At 40.3% G+C, this 20,569-nt stretch overlaps 1 long non-coding RNA gene across 1 annotated transcript; it reads right to left on the bottom strand.

The window, feature by feature from the left end:
* Positions 1-12,410: 12,410 nt before the first annotated feature.
* LOC139444810 (uncharacterized) lies at positions 12,411-17,981 on the bottom strand. The gene is made up of 3 exons (XR_011651850.1): positions 17,880-17,981; positions 17,127-17,193; positions 12,411-12,481 (listed from the first exon to the last, which is right to left on the bottom strand). It is a non-coding gene; the product is annotated as an uncharacterized lncRNA (long non-coding RNA).
* Positions 17,982-20,569: the final 2,588 nt, after the last annotated feature.

Below are 20,569 nucleotides of genomic sequence, written 5' to 3'. Positions count from 1 at the left end.
TTTGAAAACACGGCATGTTTGTCCCCTATACAAACCCGTGTCCAAACCCACTTGAGCTCAACACCAAGTCGCGTGCACGTGTTTTTCGTGCAGACCACGTGACTGAATATATCGCAAGTCAAGTGGTATTGTTTCCTGACCTCTTCAGACTGACACGACAGTTTAAGTCACGTACACGCACGTGGAGACTGTCTGTCAAATGTGTGTCACAGAGTATGTGTGAGTTAATTAAAGTAGCCGTCGGCGCGCGTGTGGGTCCTTCCATATCTGTACATCGCACATTTCAATTTACTGTTATACATGCCATATGTCAACTACTTATTGTAGGGGTCGACTGCCTTCCGTGTTTATTATTACTCGATATGTTTATATGCCACCGTGACAAAGCTGGAATTTTGTTGACTGCAGCGTAGTCCTGCACCATGACTGAAATATATTTATTTTATAAAAACAAAAAAAACAACAATCTAGAAACGTATACAAAAGCAAGTCTAGACAGCTCTAGCTAGCTCTATTCAACAAATCAGCATAGGGAAATTTGTTGGGCTTCGATGACAGCACGTGCCGCCGCACGCGGTAACTAATGTAACCAACGAATACATTCGCTAATGAAATATTTTTCACGTTGACGCTGTCAGTTTATCACAGGAGATGTAAGCACCTTCTCCATTCTCTTTAATTATGTCTATGTATTTGTGGAGATATAACCCTTTCTATAACTATATATAGCCGTCTATAAAGCGACCCCTTTCGCAAGAATGCAGTTGCAGATACTGCGGCCCTCACACTACTAGAAGCAATAGCATATTACAATGAAAGAAGTTCTCCAGTCTACTGTGCATTTCTAGATACTGAAAAAGCCTTCGACAGGGTATGGCTAGATGGACTTTTCTAAAACTTTATAACTTTGGTATCACGGGTAAAACATGGCGAATACTACGTAGCTCTTATATGTCCATGTACCCCTATGTCAGCTTTGCAGACTATAGATCAGACTTGTTTTATGTACGCCAAGGAGTTGGTCAAGGCAGAGTTATATCTGCTTGGCTCTCTGCATTATATATCAATGATCTGTTATGTGAGCTGGAACGCTCTAAGCAAGGGTTAAATCTGCCGTGGGCACATACTCCATCCAGCTCTTGGCAGATGCTACAACACTGTTTAGTAGCTTACCAACAGGCCTTCAAGATCTTCTCAATGTTGTAAATCAGTATGCATATAAATGGCAGCTTAAGTACAATGTCACGAAAAGCGCTATTCTAATATTTGACGTGCAGCGTAAATTTACCTGCTCTCAATCACTGTACTTGGGCAGTATGTGTGTTCCACTTCAGCAATCTATAATATATGCATGTGTCAGGATTATCTCTGATAAGTTTTCCTTAGAACGAACACAATTAGCTTGTGAAAAGTTAAAAATGTTTATCAATAGTTATAATGATACTGGACTAAAGTTTGGAGGCATGAATCCAATCCCAGCAAAATGGATCTGGGAACGAGTGATATTCCCATGCGGGCTCTATGGATGGAATGTCTGGGGACTAATAACCTCAAAGAATACGATATGCTGGAAGTTATTCATCGTTATTTCAGTAGAAAAATACAGGGCCTTCCAAAATGTACATCAGGTACTGGTGCTGTTGACAACATGGGCTTGATATCTCTCCTATACAGTCACTGTTACTACTTGGAAAACTATGCCGGTCCAGTTACAGCTATGTTTTTAAAAAGGTATTCATAACTCGCCTTTGGCAGTTTAGATACGAAATAGTGTTGGATAACTTCAGAAAACGATGTGCTTTGTCACCTGTATATAACATGCTTAGACTTGTCAAAAAAATACAATCTCTATGCAGAAATAGATTATCTAATTAAATGTAGCTTCCCAAGTAAAAAGGCATGGTCTGATACTGTTAAGGCAAGGATTATTTTGCAGACTAGGAAGCTGTATGCTCTAAGCTGCTATCTAGACTTAACTTGAATAGATATGTTTCGCTAAGTAATGATAAAGAACACAGACTCTGGCTGCTTGCACTTGAACGTCTTGAACAGTTCCCCAACCTGTCTCATCTTGTACGGCTCGGATGCCTAAATATAGAATCTAGTGAATGTCGATGTAGAATTATAGCTCATGATATTATTAAGCATGTCTTTTTGTATTGTACTTTGAATATGAATGACAGAAATGAACCATTTGAAATCATTTGTGATGTGATAGATGTCGCTACATTTGCAAGACTATGTAGTGAGGACGATGATATGATCCTGTCTGTACTACTTGGCGGCATGCCCGAGTGTGTTAGCTCTTTATCTCAAAGTCTATGGGGTGACCTTACGGTTATTGTGTCAAAATACTGTAGGAAATGGCTGTATCTGTTACAAAACAGTTATAAGAATGCTTGATTGTCATGCATTTTGTAGTTATCATTTCTCATAATATTGTTAAATTGTACAACTGTACAACTCTGTAATTATACACAATATCATATATGATATGTATCTTCAATATCTGGAGGAACTAAAGAATATCTATTAGGCGCCCCCTGTACAAGCCTTCAAAATCTATGCTAACTTATAAACCCCGTCTATAAAGCGAATCGGAATGAAGCACGTCACCATCGCATACACTATCCCTACATTCGCAATAAAAACGTGTTTGTCTTCCTCAGAAAAAAATACATTTTTTTCTACAATCTTTGTAACGTCATCACTTATACTGTTCCGTCTCCCTTAATCACTTGATACATGCCACCGTATCCCAATTGCTTATCGATGCTTATGTCAATCACTGGATCGTCTGGTCCAGACTCGATTATTTACAGACTGCTGTCATGTAGCTGGAATATTGCTGAGTGCGGCGTTAAACAACAAGGAGGGGACACGGGTGTCCAGGTCGTCTAAGGCGCCGCGATTCGCTGTGCAGAGTTGCGTCCCTTGGGCACGCCAGAAACCTATGAATGTGGGTTCGAATCCCGGTTCGTCCCAATTATGTTTCTAGGTTTGTCAGCACCATACCCGTGCTCGTGGGTTTCACCGAAGTGGTAAACGTCTGAGACCTGCATCACTTCGGGCTTTCCTCCCACATTAAGCTGACACGCCGCGATATAACTGGAATACTGTTAAAAGTTGCGTTAAACCCAACTCACTCACTCACTCACTCACTCACTCACTCACTCACTAAACAACAAGGAAACCAAAAGAAAGGGTTCGTGTTTTGTCATGGTAGAATGGTTTACAAACATATTGTGTTACGCTTAACATTTAAAACCTCACACTGTCCATTCGGTTCCAAATTCAGTTTTGCGCTGTTAAATCTACAGGAAACCTTGTTCTACTTTGAAAACACGGCATGTTTGTCCCCTATACAAACCCGTGTCCAAACCCACTTGAGCTCAACACCAAGTCGCGTGCACGTGTTGTTTCGTGCAGACCACGTGACTGAATATATCGCAAGTCAAGTGGTATTGTTTCCTGACCTCTTCAGATTGACACGACAGTTTAAGTCACGTACACGCACGTGTGTGTCACAGAGTATGTGTGAGTTAATTAAAGGGGCCGTCGGCGCGCGTGTGGGTCCTTCCATATCTGTACATCGCACATTTCAATTTACTGTTATACATGTCATATGTCAACTACTTATTGTAGGGGTCGACTGCCTTCCGTGTTTATTATTACTCGATTTTTTTATATGCCTCCGTGAAAAAGCTGGAATTTTGTTGACTGCAGCGTAGTCCTGCACCATGCCTGAAATATATTTATTTTATAAAAAAAAACAAAAAAACAATCTAGAAACGTATACAAAAGCAAGTCTAGACAGCTCTAGCTAGCTCTATTCAACAAATCAGCATAGGGAGAAGTCGAGAAGGGTATTGCGTAATAAAAGATTTCATAGGTTAAATGTTAGTCAAACTGCAGCGTAATCATAATTTTTATTGAATTTATTTGTTACGGTCAATTAAAACACGATTAAGACGAGGTTCGTTGCCACTTAACGATCTTAATTTAACGCCGCTTTGAACACTATTTCAGTTATATCACGACGTGTCAGCTTAATGTGGGAGGAAAGCCTGAAGTGATGCAGATCTTAGAAGTTTACCACTTTGGCGAAAGCCACAAGCCCGGGTATGGTGCTGACACACCTAGAAACATACTCAGGGCGAACCGGGATTCGAACCCACAATCGTTAGTGTCTGGCGTGCCAAAGGAACGCAACTCTGCACAGCGAATTGCGACGCCTTTGACGACTGGATCGCCCGTGCACCCCTCAATGAAATGTGTACATGCATACGCCAATACACATCTCAATATATAGTCCACCCAAATTAGATACATAGTGCCAATGGACTCCCATTTCGAAATTCTTGGAACCGCCCTTGACGTTTGCGTACAATCAATGGGCTGATTATGTGGTAGCAAAACCACGCTGACCCGGTGTCGTCTCTTTCTGAAATCTTGAGCTATCAACATGTAAACATTACTTATCTTATCTGGAGAGAGCGTTGACAGATATAACCTGTAGACAGAAACTGATGAGCTGTAGCCACGTGGTGACATGGTGCTCTAAACATATGTCACAGGTGAAGCGAGTGAGTGAATGTTGTTTTACACCGCACTAAGCCAGCTTATCCACAATGAGATCGTTGTGCTATAAAATCGAAACCCTCATACTGTAACATTGCATGCTAGATGTAACGCTACATTCGCTTGTGCGGTTGGGCCCTTGTCAAGGCAAAGCAATGAATGACAATCGAATTAGCATATACCAGAGGCACAGGAGTTAACTGACTCTAAAAGTCCAGTTTCCACCCTTGCCGAACTGAGCTGGAATTACTTGGCTCGGTCGATCGTAGCGCCACCATTAGCTATTACGAGTTATGTCCAATCTCATTAAAATCAGACCTTAGTTCTCGCTACCACTAAACAAAGATCTCAGGACATCCCATCAGGAGTCACGTCAGAACGATCTTTCATCCGACCAATCAGAGCATCGCTTACCTGATTATGAAAGTGACAGTCGGAATGGGATTTATAATCATGCAACCTCGAAAACTGTAACTCCGAACGATAGTTACGGGTTTAACGACTGAATCCATACAATCTAGACCATCTATTAGCCATTCCAGAATGTTCTTTTGTTCAGGTTTCAAATTTGTAATCGAGAATTTGTCAAAATATGTTTCGCCAATTTGAAATTAGTGCCGTAAAGCACGAGAAAGCTGCCTTCTGATTGGTCATTCCATTGGTCGGTCAAAGTTCGCGCAAGGTCGGTCTGACGTGACCCGTAATGGGATGTCCTCAGATCTTTTTTTAGATGAAGCGAGAACTAAGATCTGATTGGAGTTATGTCCCACCTCTAATACCACTTGCATTTGCTTCAAACAAAATGGCGGCGCCCGTGCAGTGAAGACATTAGCATATGTATTGAGAAAATACGGGTCTTACCTCGCAGAATGTGCATCAAATCACGCGAGCAAATTGATTTAAACATTTAATCAGATTTGAAAAAATATCTGTCGACGCCCAGATGTCGGTACATATCTTTTGCAAATCCTGCAGTCGACGAAATCTTCATGTTGAAATCCATGTTGTTTACGAACCGGATGTCGATTTCGTTACGCGATTTTGATTGGACTATGCATAGACTACGTGCCTGTTAACTCCCTTGCCTCGGGAAGATGCCCAACATGCAGTCGGGGTAAAATGACACGCAAGTCAGATTGTTATCACCCATTCTCCAGTTTAGCCACCTCGATACTCCAGTGTATTTCATCCCTATTCAGTATTGGAGCTGTACGCTCCCGTAGTGTCGTTTTGAGTCCGATTTTAATGACGGCGCTATACTATGGATCGAGCGCAATATTACACAATGTACACAAATTATTATTGTTATTATTATTATTAGTAGTAGTAGTAGTAGTAGTAGTAGTAGTAGTATCCAAAAAGCAAGGTATTTACATTTACATTTACTGCATCGAATTTAACGACAAGCACGAATGAGATTCTTATTTTGCCCCAAGGAACAAGGTGAGGTGAAATGGGGTTTAACGTCGCGTCCAAGATTATTGCACTTTATTGCGACGTGAATGCACGTGTTCGTGTGCGTGTGTGTGTGTGTGTGTGTGTGTGTGTGTGTGTGTGTTTGGCTGGCTGCTTGTACTAGTCCGGACGATGACGATTTATAGTGCACACAGTTTACTGACTCCAAGCCGACCAGTCCTTGTTTTAGCCCCTTAATGTCGAGCGCCAGACAGGGTAACAACAAGTACCATCTTTTAACGTCTTTTGGTATGATGCGGCCGGGGATCGAACCCCGAACCTTCCGCGGTCCCAAAGAAACAAGTGAACACATGATTGTCCGTTGACACTGGTGATAACGCACTGCGAGCATGTTTGCACGTGCGGAGTCCGACGGTAGTTGGAACATGTCGTTACTGCCGATGTAATCAAGGAAGAAATGGTCAAAACTAGAGGTGTAACGATACGGGAGGGTCGCGATACGATACGTATCGCGATACAGGGGTCGCGATACGATACGTATCACGATACAGTGTTTACTGGTACAAGCTAAGCCAAGTTGATGTCTTTCTGCTATCTAAAAGATGTGACAAGTACAGTTGAAGAAGATATAAGGTGTTTATTTACTGTTATAGCATATTTACCACCTAAGACAATAAATAGATCTTAATTGTGCACACACCTTTTTCAAAAAAGCTGTATCCGCCCGTGTATTTCATGTATATCTTGAGTATAATGCGCACGCCCCTCTAGCGGGTTCAATATTTTGGAAAAAAAGAAATTTGAATATTATGCGCAGAAAAAAATTACACCGAACCCCTTCAGCGAAGTCCGGCAAACGAACGGGTGATGAGAAACTTCGTCAGTACAAATTCGAAATTTGAGATAAAAAATCACCAGACATGTTGATTTACCGTTTAAATTGTAGTTTTTGTTCAGCAAGGCATTGTTTTATATCCAGGGATTAAGATTACCTTGTGTATTTTCTCGCAAACTAAGCCGGACACAGCAATCAGCTTGTACATGTACACACGTTTTCTTAGAATCTACCGGTGATTCGGTCAAGACAAACCCAATGATATAACTTTACAGTATTTTAATGCAAGGATCGGCAAAAGTTGTATCTGAAACTATTTTTTTTATCAGGAATAATATATTCCAATCTATTGTTAATTTAGATGCAACTTTTACTAAACATATTTAAAATAATAATAACCCTAAGCGAAGCAGCTGATCGCTATTGCCGGGTATTATTTTTTACATGGAACCAGTCTGACCAGTCACCGTCAAGGCTCCGGTGCACGTGATCGCGTGATCGCGAGAATTACGTGTTGACATAGAATCGTCCAACAAAACGACTTTTAACGAATCAAAGTATGGCATTTATGATATATGTATCCATTCTCTGTCAACTAAAATTCCTTTCAAGGCGTCAATAGCGGTAATCTGACCGTGGTAATCTTCCGATCGCTTCACACACGATTTCGCCGAAATTAATTAAAACAATATTAAAAGGAATTTTGAATAAAATTAATGAAATAAGTTACAAACATGAGTCCAGATATACAAAGTTGACTTTTTTATAGCCAGACAGTGTAATAACATGAATAATTTGCGAACTTCAGTATGGATTTGTTGACATGGTATTTCCGGTGTTACGTGCTCACGGTAATGTCTTTCCATGGGGGAAAAACATCAAAACTCATTAATTCGTGTATAATGCGCACCCCCTTCTACACAGCTGTGTTTTTTGAAAAAAAAAGGTGCGCAGTATACTCAAGAAAATACGGTAGGTAAAACTGTGTTATGAAAATATCGTATGTATCGCGATACATGCTTTCCAAATCGATGCATCGTATCGTGGGCTGTGCATCGGGATACAATACTGTACTGTACAATCGCCGTATCGTTAAACCCCTAGTCAAAACGCTGTTTCCGGAAACTACTGCACGTCATTAGGCAGGATTTCAAGCTCGGTGTTAACAGAATGAATACGATCGTCTCCAGACATTTGTCTGATGTATACTATCTTCACAATGACTAAAGAGATAAGAGTGCACACGTGCACATGCACCAGAAAACAACTGCACAGGTGACTCAACGCCGTCGGAACCTTGATACAGATAGAACAGGTGTTGAACCATGTGTCATGTACTGGCCTCTAGAAACTGCAGTTATCTTTAATCAGTGACCCTTGAGTACAATGTAGGGGAACTACCTGACCAAAATCATCCCTCAGCAAACCTGGCCGCAGGTCACCGTACCCTCTTGGTAAGGTGTGAGTGAGTGAACATGTTTTTTATTCTTTCATTTCTTTGTTATACACACAGACAGCGCTAATATTCATTGCATATACTTCAGTCCAAGTGTAATATTTAAAAAAAACAACAACCAAAAAACCCCGTGAAGAACCGGATTAGAATTTGTCTTCAGCAACTAATGCTTGTCGAAAGAGGCGACTAACGGGATCGGATGGCCAGGCTCGCTGACTTTGTTGAAGCCCATGCACTCAACATTATTCCAGCTCTATGACGGCGGTCTGTAAAATAATCGAGCCTGGACCAGACAATCCAGTGATTGATATCATGAGCATCGATCCACGCATTTTGGATCGATGACATGTATCAACCATGTTAGTCGCCTTTTACGATAAGCACAGTCGCTATTTACGGCAAGTATGGGTTGCTAAAGACCTAATCTACACCGGAATCTTCACGGGTCCGGAAATTCTTGAAGAAAATGATCATGCTGAAAAAAACAAGAAATTGCCTGCCACACGAATTACATTGTTTCAAGGTGTGCATCATTTTCTTGCTGCAGCGTGACGTTTCATCCCTGCACAGAGGGTAGAACATGATCCTGATGGATGTCGTCCCGGTAGCGTACGCCATTCAAATCGTCATAACCATGATGAGTTGTGATGAAACCCCCATACCAATAGGGGCGGTAGGGCACTCTAGTGGTTAAAGCGTCACGCCGAAGACCCGGTTCGATTCCCGACATGGGTACAATGTGTGAAGCAATTTCTGATGTCCCCCGCCGTGATGTTGCTGGAATATTGCTAAAAGTGGTGTAAAACCATACTCACTCACTCAGCCCATACCATTACATTTCCACCCCAGACTGACGACGTTGAGTAACGCCAGCATCGTTAAAACGTTCACCAGGACGCCTGTAGACCCTTGCACCATACTCAGAGTTGTCCAGATAAAACCGGGGCTCATCTGTGAACAGTATACTGTCCCAGTCTTGTCTACTGAAACTCTGATATTTTCCATACCAAGATAGACGTGCCTGACGTTGACGTTGAAGCAAAATCGCTGACCGTCGGGGCCGGATGTTGTGCTCCCTCAACCAGTTGGGTAAAGTGTTCTGCCACTAATTGGTCGCAACCAAAGCATTTTCTGAGCTGTTAATGTGGCAGTTTGGTATCAATTCCGTAGATGCATCAACGAAATATGGCCCGTGGTAAGTCATGAGTGTTTTCCTGCTGTAACGTCTCTAAAGAGATGGTATTATGTTTCGGTGAACATTAAAATGTCTGGCAACTTCGTTTTTCGCCATTCCTGTTTGTAGCATACCCAGGGCGCGTAGACATTGATTTTCAGCAAGTGTTTGTATGAGCACCTGACAGCTAAACAATCAGTATTCCCTGTTCACATTTAAAAAAAACACGTGTCTTAGTATCATGCTCCCAACAAACACGCAATCATCAAAATTAGTCGCCGTGCATGAACATGCACATGCAAATTGTGAATCACGAGGAGATGTCTTCATGAATATGTATTCAAAGATGCATTATTTAATTTCAGAAATTGTTTCAGAAGTATTTTCATTGAACTTATCATGAAGCAGTCACGTTTTTCCTTTAGTATACCTCTAAGGCTGTTTTAACCTCTTATTTATTAATTTCCTGAAGTTATTCATCGAGACCCAAACTCTCTAAAGGCAGACACGTAACATGATATACTACTCAAAAGAAGTTAAAGAGTGAGTGAAAAGGGACTTTGGTAAAACGCCGTTTTGAACAGATTGCAGGTTGTACCATTGGGTGTCAGCGTAAAGGAGATTCACAGTAAACTATAAAGTGGGACTAAATCATTTATTAAAAAACCCCAATTAATTTGAAGCAAAAAATGTTTTAACGGCAGTATTTGACACAAAAACCGTTAATTAACTACCGAGAGTTAATGAGCACAGTTGTCACGTGACGTGACGTCATGGTGGAGAGTTGACTTGCAGACGACCACTTGGGTTTGACAAGGGCTCGTAACGCAAACGAATAGCAGCTGCAAGATATATGGTCCCCACTCAACTATATAAAGGGAAAGGGATCTAACGAGTTCGTTCGAGGACAAATTCACAATGTTCACTGTAAATACCCCTATAAAACTACACACTGGTTAAACGGCACCCTAAATAATAAACAACGCTACGGACATTTCTAAATAAAATGGATGTTTATCAATCAAAATATTTCGTGAGACAGTTATTCTTGTGTAAAGTGTGTCAGATGTAGATTGACGCTAAGATTTGTCAAAACATTTTTAACTGCAATGGACAAATTAAGAAAAGGGTTATTTAAGCTAAATTTGTTTTCTATGCAAATGAATGTTGCGTGTTAAAATTGTATTGTCTAGTGACCGTTGGTTCAATTAATACTGCCGCGTGAAGAGATATAATTTGTACTTCACTGATCAATAGAGGGATATTAGTTGTTAGCTTACTACATGCACAATGACTCTATTCGTCTTGTCAAAAAAACAAACATCGATCGTTATAAGATGGACTACAATAAGAGAAAGACACAAACGAAGAACGAAATAAATTTAAAACTGACAATATCAAACTAAAAATACCGGTTACATGTTAATTTCTCCCAAAATTCATACTTGTCTATCCTAAAACAGTTTTTTTAGTAAGCACTTATTTGAGCAGTAGTGTAACTAGGAATAGTTGTATTGTAAGCTAATGCATGCTGCATAGCTTGACATAGGATTTCCCGATCTTTACTGTGTTGCCAAGAAAACGTTAGTACTTTCATAGACCATTGTAATGATCTTTAATAAAGCAATTATCAGATCAAACACTAGTAGTGAACAGTTATGTTTACAGACACAAATACAAGGCGATCCAAACAAAAGCAGGTTCCTGTTATAATGTTTCCAATATTGATGCCAAGTTGGCATATTGTAAACTTAACATAACCGTACAGGTTGGAACCACATCCTCAGAATGTGCGTACATTTTGTGATGTCACAGTCGTCAAACTATTGGAAATACAAGTACATTTCTCCTTGTATATTTAAGTTATCATTAATTACATCTGTCGCTTAATTCTTAGAAGTGTTCATCGAATTTGTTTGAAAAATTTCAGGTCGCTGAGTTATGTACGACGAAATATTAACCAAAAGACCAAAATTTCGATATTTCTGTCATACATCTAACACATTTCAAATATTTACATAATCAACAAGAAACATTGAGGAATATTTTCACAACTCGTATCATTACGGCAAGCCGAATTCAGTCATCTTCCCGAGACAAGAGAGTGAGGCCAGTTACCACCCTTGCCGAACTAGGCTGGAATTCCTGGGCTCGACCGTAGCGCCAGTGGCTATTACGAGGTATGTCCCTTCTATGCCTCTCCTATGGACCAATCAGATTCCACCTCCCGTATCACTTGCATTTGCTTTAAAAAAATTGGCGGCGCCCAGTCAAGACGATCTGATCAATAATCAAGATCTATATTGTGATAAAACGGGTCTTACATCGCGAAGTGCATCAAATTACGCGAGCACTTTGATTAAAAACATGAAAAGTTTTGGAACATAACCGTTGACAACGAGTTGGCGGTGCACATGTTTTGCAAATACATGTATTGCAATCGACCGAAAACTGTATCACAGTTTACGAACCGGATTTCGATTTCGTTTCGTGATTGTGATTGGACAATGCAAATACTCGTTAGTCAAGCCAAAATGTAACTCCATAATACCAACCTAGTTCGACAAGGGTGGAAACTGGACTTTTATTGTCAGTTAACTCACTTGCCTCGGGAAGATGAATTCAGTTTACGGAAAGAGGCGACTTGTTATGAATGGCACACGGTCCTTCCAGCCATTCAATAACACAGGCATGGCAACATATATATTGATCGTTGTGTGAAGTATAACCTCATTGTGCATTCTGAGTAAATTCACATAACAATTGCACGTATATTTTCTGTCGACCAAAGGAAATTAAAAGTGCACAACAAACCGTGACGTAAGCAGTTCGTGGGCGGTTCTCAACGCGTTTGCGTCATGTCAAAATGTCTGAAGAAATTATGGCAAAAAGAGAAAACAATACATGTGCAATTTTATTGTCTCTGACAACGTGACTTTTAAAGTCAGCCTCACTGTGTCTTGTGTGTGTTCGACATCCTCGGGTAAAACGTAAGAAAGTCGTTTCCCACGAACCTGTGCTGAATACATAAAACAAAATCCAAAATGAAACCAGAAAACTGGCAATCGTAAGAATCCAAAAATACAATTCAAATATGTGTTTATTAAATGTTTTGAGGAAACTATATTCAAAATATAGTTAACTCACAGTGGTTTAAAGCTGAATCAAAGTAATCAACCTCACAATAAGACATACTATGTGCATACGCCAATGTCAAGCCGCATAGTTTGATTTGTGTCATTTTGAAAATTTTATCAATAATTATTTTTTATCAACAATTTTATTTTCAAAAACACAAATTGAGTGGATAAAATCGGTTAGTCCGCGAAACAATCTGCGTTTCTGCAATACACTATAGCTAAGATCCGTATTGAGTGAGTGAGTGAGTTAGTGAGTTGGGTTTAACGCCGCATTTAACATTATTCCAGTTATATCACGGCGTGTCAGCTTAATGTGGGAGGAAATCTTGAAGTGATGCAGGTCTCAGACTTTTACAACATCGGTCAAACCCACGAGCACGGGTATGGTGCTGACAAACCTAGAAACATAATCGGGGCGAATGGAGATTCGAACCTACAATCATAGGTTTCTGCACAGCGAAATGTATGAAATTACAGATTTATGTTTATCATATTTTAAATTTTTGCGGGGATGGGTGGTAAACTGTGTAAATGCTTGCTTTATGTGCGATACAATAGTTACGCCACTGTTGAGTGCGTGAGATGGGTTTAACGCCGCTTTGAACAGTATTCCAGTTATATCAGGACGTGTCAGCTTGAAGTGGGAGGAAAGCCTGAATTGATGCAGGTCTCAGACGTTTACCACTTCGGTGAAACCCACGGGTATGGTGCTGCCAAACCTAGAAACATAATCGCGGCAGACGACAATAGGACCTTGGTTTTTCGCGTGCCCAAGGGACGCAACTCCTACGGCGCCTTAGACGACTGAGCACCTGGGCCCCCTATGACACCGTTTAGCGACGGGTATTTCGAATCGGACTCAAACTAATCTGTCGTCGCGAATGTTTCCAGTATATTAATCACAACAGAATGGATATAAATAAAGGATAATTGAGGATGAATTGATGCTAACTGGACAGTCTCCTGACGAAAACAGCACGTGGAATAAGACTCTCGTTGGGCGGACAATATCTCACCCGTGTGACACCCTATCCCTCCAGACACCTTCTCACTTGACAGCGTCAAACATAATTCTATCATAATGAAGGGTGAATGAACAACATCGGTCCCTAAGCTGATTGCTACATTTTATCTACAGGATTCCCCAGTGTCGACATACAGCAGTGAAAGAAATCAATGTATCCACGAGAAAGTGTACACGCGCCGAGTGTCGATTCATTCACTTCCGAGAAAGAGAGCGTGCAGACAGCACGTGACCACCGTAAGATAGAGTTCTCCGTGGCTCCATGTGACAGAACAGCGTGCACACAACGTGTGGGCTTATTTCACTGTTGCGAGGATATGTGTATGTTTGAGAAACGTTGATATCGCCCACTTGAATTTGACGGTTTTCTTATATAATTCTTAAGATGCTTTTGAAAGAATGACTCCCCAGGCAGCCAATACAAGCATGCGTCAGATTGTTCATTTATAAAATCTACTTTGAAACTGAACCCCGATTTAATTGTTACAAAATACGAGCTAAGGCAACTTTTGCATACATTTGGACACAGATACAAAGAGATAAGTGGTGAAAATAGGGCTGTGTCATGTGAACGATCTGACATCCTTCGTCTCCGAAATGGGGGCACGGGTGGCCCAGTCGTCTAAGGCGCCGCGATTCGCTGTGCAGAGTTGCGTCCCTTGGGCACGCCAGAAACCTATGATTGTGGGTTCGAATCCCGGTTCGCCCCGATTATGTTTCTAGGTTTGTCAGCACCATACCCGTGCTCGTGGGTTTCACCGAAGTGGTAAACGTGTGAGACATGCATAACTTCGGGCTTTCCTCCCACATTAAACTGACACGCCGTGATATAACTGGAATAATGTTAAAAGTTGCGTTAAACCCAACTCACTCACTCACTCACTCGTCTCCGAATTCATTATCTTCGAACAATCAAGCAGAAACGAGAGGAGGGATAAGAGCCTGTTTACTGGAAGAGACGTGGGTAAATGCCTCTCACACAGCCAGCAGTCAGTGGGTACCCAGTGGGGACTGTAAGGAGTCTGGGAGGACGCTACCGATTGGAAAAGGTGACAGACGCATCATTCTTCATGCTGGCGGTGCTAGTCGGGGTTTTATCCCAGGCTGTGACCTCGTCTTTCGAGCTAAAGCCAAGGACGACAAGGACTACCACACAGAAATGAACGGCAAGGTATTTCTGGAGTGGATGAAACACAAAATGGTCCCTGCTTGTCCACCAAAGTCCCTTATTATCATGGACAATGCACCATATCACAGTATGCAGTATCTAGACAGCAAGGCACCGACGTCTAATTGCCTCAATATATAAAGGAGACATGGTGACATGGCTGCAACGGATGAATATGGTCTTTCCTTCCAGGGATACAAGACCACAGCCCTATATGGTTGACAATTAAAATCAAAGGTCAAGGTCACGCCGTCTAACGACTTCCCCCTTACCACTGCGATCTTAACCCTTTAAACGCCGCTTTTAACTGTATTTCAGTTATATGACGACGTGACAGCCTGCTGTGGTAGGAAATCCCGAAGTGGTCCATGTCTTAGACGTTTACCACTTTCGTGGAACCCACGAGCACGTGTATGGTGCTGACAAACCTAGAAACCACAATCGGGGCGAACCAAGAAGACGTTTAAAGATCGGACTTAAAAATTGTTGTTAACTTGCCTGGCACTCGGCATTAACAAGATTACTCAGCCACAGATTACCCTCTACAAACCGTTGCAAGAATGATGATTAAATCGACATAATCAAATTTAACAACAGTGATTTCAATTTTCCAAAAATACAAACTCGGTATTCTTTCTTTTGTCTCTCTGATTAGGTTGTATTGTTCAAATGATGATAATTGGCCACAGTCGGTTTTCCCACAAATGTCTGCTTAAGACAGATGAGGATGAACCTCCCCAGTGCATCACTTGTAATGAAAGGTTCGCCGTCAAGCATATACCAGTATTGGTTGACTGTGTGGATTTTGCAATTGCAAGAGATTCACATTATTAAGAGGAAATCTGAAAGATCTTTTTTTCTGTGTAAGTGGGCATCTCATCTCAAGGTACTTGAAAGAAATTGGTCTGTATCATAAAATTTATAAATGTATGTGAATAACTAATTGCTTGTTTTTAAATTTGGTGTGATGCTTTTATCAACTGACAGGCTCAGTTGAAGGCTCTGTCCGGGAGGTTAAAGTACCGTAAAATGAGTGTACCCCTGTATGACACGTAATTCCTATCATAATCAATGTAACTATCGTCAACCAGTGTCACTCAATCACTCAAATAATATAACAAGCATCAATATTCCTATTGGTGCAACCACCATGAAATGATATCATACTATCCTTATTAGTGATGTCATACTTTAGTGATAACTTGTGTTTAGGGTATATATTATGGACGTCAATTATACTTTAGTGATATCATACTATCATACTTTAGTGATATCATACTATCATACTTTAGTGGTATACTGTCATTGTTTAGTGATATTATACTACTATACTTTAGTGATATCATACTATCATACTTTAGTGATATATCATAATACTTAAGTGGTATACTATCATACCTTAGTGGTATACTATCATACTTTAGTGGTATACTATCATACTTTAGTGATATACTATCATACTTTAGTGATATCATACTATCATAATTTAGTGTATACTATCATACTTTAGTGGTATACTATCATACTTGAGTGATATCATACGATCTTACTTCAGTGGTATACTATCATGCTTTAGTGATATCATACTATCATGCTTTAGTGATATCATACTATCATGCTTTAGTGATATACTATCATACGGTGGTAGTATACTATCATACTTTAGTGATATCATACGATCATGCTTTAGTGATATACTATCATAATTTAGAGATATGCTGTCATACTTTAGTGATATACGATCATGCTTTAGTGATATCTATCATACTTTAGTGGTATACTATCATACTTTAGTGATGTCATACTGTCATGTTTTAGTGGTATACTATCATACTTAAGTGATATCATGATTTTATACTTTAGTGGTATACTATCATACTTAAGTGATATCATACTTTTGTACTTTAGTGGTATACTATCATACTTAAGTGATATCATACGTATATACTTTAGTGGTATACTATCATACTTAAGTGATATCGTACTTTTTATACTTTAGCGGTATACTATCATACTTTAGTGTTTGGGAAATATATCAGGACTCGGTGCGTTGTTCCTATGTGTGTGCAACGTTAGGAAAAGTATATAGCTCACACAGCATTGACAATGATTAAACGTTTTTGCAAGGTTACAAATGCACTCTCCAGTCAAAATAGAAATTGAGAGTCCATGAATATGTACTTACGTGGGGCAACAGACCCTTGTGTTCAGCTCATATACAGGGTGTCTAGCAAATAAGGACGACATAACACTGTCCGCAATCATATAAGAAATCTCTGCCAAAAGCGGGGTCTAATGCACTATCATGCAACGTCAAGATCAGAAAACAAACCTTTGTTGCAGTGTCCTTCCTTTGTCATTAGGGATTGCCGGTCGACGCCCCATGCACGTAACGCCACCTGCTAAACATGTCCAATCTCGGTGTCTGTATTGATTAAATCAGTCAAACTGTCCCTCATGCGCTTGTCAATCGATAGATATGAATATTAGCAATTGATATTGTGTAAATAGCCAATCACACATCTTTAGTATAATTGCTTGGTATTTTATTGGAAAAAGAATTGTCCCTGACAATTCTAGAAAAATATAATCATGCTTTAGAAATTTCCTGTCACAAAAATGTCATTGTTGCAACTTGTTTTTCTTAAAAGAAAATTCAGGCTCATAGTTTTAAATTTAAAAAATCAGGTTTTGCAGCTGAAGCTGTAAACCTATTGCAATAGTACATGTACTAAAATAGTTTGGTGGGTACGTTTACCGTCTTTGGGTATTTGTCCTTGGATTATTCGCGATGATGACATGGGAAAAGTGTTAAGGAAATTATAAAGGTGCCATGATTAATGTCTCACATAAGTATAGTAAACGTTAATCGAATGGATACTAAACTAAATATCTTTACACAAGGTATATTGTGGATCAAAACTAAAATAGAATATTAATTTTAATGATTAACAATATGGGTTTTGTTCAGGCTTTGGCCCAGGGGTGTAGAGTAATGAGGAAAGAGCGAAACCTCCACAAACACAGAGGAATCGAACCGGAGCCATCGGTGACAAGCAAACACTTTAACCACTAGGCTACCCACCGCTTCTCCTCGCAGTTGCCAGTGGTTGATGCACGAGTCGGTCGACATTGAGGCCTGACGCCTTCACCTAACGTCAGGTGTTGCGGGCAAGCATCCGACCCGACCTACCCGGATGTAGCAGTGTTGCACTGTTGGTATATATAGAGCGGCCGTCACGTGCAGTGTGTTTGTTACTAGAATGTCAAGACCATGCCCCAGCCCGAGCTAGGTTAAAACAAGAATTGCAGTTAGATCCGCTATCTGTCATAGATCTCCTAAAGCCAAGAGATGCAATAGCGAAGGCCAAACTAACTCTATTTCTGAGAGATGGACAGCTGCTCGAACGTATACAAACAGAGCAGCCAAGGATAAAAATGAAATCATATCAATATAAGAAAAAGGAAATCATATCAATGCAAAAACAGAAATTATGTGAACACCGAACTCACAATAGATATGTGAACCCTTCTCACACACAGGAGTCCCAAAGAGGGACAGGTCAGCCGAAATTGCCTAGGCAGAAGGCGACCTCTTAAACACCTAATGCAACAACAACAACGTGCAGTATGTAAACAATCCACAAGGTCGGCCTGTCCTCATTTGGCCTACAGCCCATGTGACATTCACCTCATTTCGCCTACACCCTTATCAAAACACATTTACACCTGATTACACATCCCCATCACTCCTACTGGTTATATCCCATTAGTTAGACATCCCATTAGTTAGACGTCCCATTAGTTAGACGTCCCAATCGTTAGACATTTTTATATAGGCAAAGAGGGAGTATACCTACAGGTGTAATGGATCAGTCCTAATCAGCTTAATTGTCTTACTGTATGATTAGTTGAAGGAGTTGAGTTTAGATTATCTACTTATCAAACAAATAAATATGATATTGGGGTACGTATCGTTATCAGTATCGATATGACTGGTTTAAGGAAAGTAGAGTAAATCACCTCTCGGCGTAGATTTAAGCAGTTGATATTAGATGGATATATTTACAACAGAAACCGCGAGAGGCAAACCTGCACACATTGGAGATGTGTCGTCAAGACGTGCAATGAGAAATGTACGACTGTCGGTGATAAATAAACTGTAACAGTTATTAAATGTAAAGTTACATTACCAAAAACTGTCACAAAGTGTTGTTACAAACTGTATAAAATTTATCAAATATAAAGTGTCATTAAATGTTAAGTATAATATTAAAGTATCTATTTAAAACTACTTTGCTTTGTTTGTCAGATCTTATTTGGACTATTCCATTTTAAATTCTGAGGTAACAACCATGAGGATTAGTGTGCACTCAACCGTTTAAAGTGTTGTTATAAGCTGTCTAACTATTAGGACGTCTAACTAATGGGAGGACACCCTCCTACTACTGGGATAAAGTGTTGGTTTACCCTTACTTTGCCAGCAACTTGGTGTTTACAGAAGGGATAAGTGGTTACACCTGACTGAGCGTGCAGGTCCAATTTATTCCTCGTGTAATTCTATTCGGGGTGTACAACCATGTTCACCCATTGGAAAATTAACTTGCCCTCCTTTGGCCTACACCTAATATGGCCTACAAAAAAAATGTAAAAATACACGCAGACAATCGTGAATTTTTAATTTCAGTTTAATAGTTTAGAATAACAATGTATACATGTTTACATGTAAACAACCCATATCTAATATAAATCCCCTCCTCCTCGTCATCTTCATCCTCACCATGTCATCAACATCATGAAATCACTGTCACTTTAACAGATGACCAACAGCATCCAGAAATTGTATCAGTTCTTCTTTCAGTGGATAGCTGGATATCAAGTCTTTCAATTCTTGCAGGGCGGTCGGGCAGCCTAGTGGTTACAGCGTTCGCTCGTCAAGCTAAAGACCCGGGTTCCATTCTCCATTTGGGTACAATGTGTGAAGCCCATTTCTGGTGTCCCCCGCCGTGATATTGCTGGAATATTGTTTAAAAACGGTGTAAAACCATACTCACTCACTCAATCAATCAATTCTTTGGTCTATGTCTGTCAATACGGGTTCGAGTCTGTGCAGAGTGGAATAAACAACCTACAACAGAACAACCAGGAATATAGCCAAAAGAAGCATGGTCGCAACTGTTTCTTCGTCACGTTGGTCGAGTTCGCAGTTGTATTTCTGCGGTGCAGGTGATATGCCGAATAGCTTGATAAAGGTGTTAGGATCTACAAGTGTCGCACTAATTGTAACAAGGAAGTTGTTCATCCATAGAAGTCGTCTTACTTCATTACAAAAACTTCTAAATGCCACTGAAAGAATATGAATACGTGATATGCCAATTAACACACACTTCCAGTGAATGACAACCTGATGCTTGGCTTTCAGCCGGTGTCTAATGCCTGCATGAAGAACTTGTTGACCGCCTCTTTGAGATGTAACAAACTCAACTCTCTGAAGATTTGCCATTTTGATACCGACTGTAAAGGGGGCGGTCGGGTAGCCTAGTGGTTATTTCTAAAAGCGGCGTAAAACCACATTCATCATCATTATCCGACTATGAATTTGTTGTTGCTTTAAGTGTGTAAGATGTTGCTGTCTGCCTCAGCATCTTTGGCTGACCTGCCTCTCTTTGGGACTTATGTTTGCGAGTAGGGTGGGAGTTTTAGAATTGATAAGGTTTCTGTTTATAAGATACTATAAACCCATGGATTTATCATACAGTACAGCCTTGGAGCAAG

The sequence above is a fragment of the Haliotis cracherodii genome, unplaced genomic scaffold, assembly GCF_022045235.1.
Source record: "Haliotis cracherodii isolate W230 unplaced genomic scaffold, xgHalCrac1.p SCAF_6, whole genome shotgun sequence".
In the NCBI taxonomy this organism is placed as follows: domain Eukaryota; kingdom Metazoa; phylum Mollusca; class Gastropoda; order Lepetellida; family Haliotidae; genus Haliotis; species Haliotis cracherodii.
Note: the sequence above shows the minus strand (reverse complement) of the source record. Positions and strands in the feature narration are given on the sequence as shown.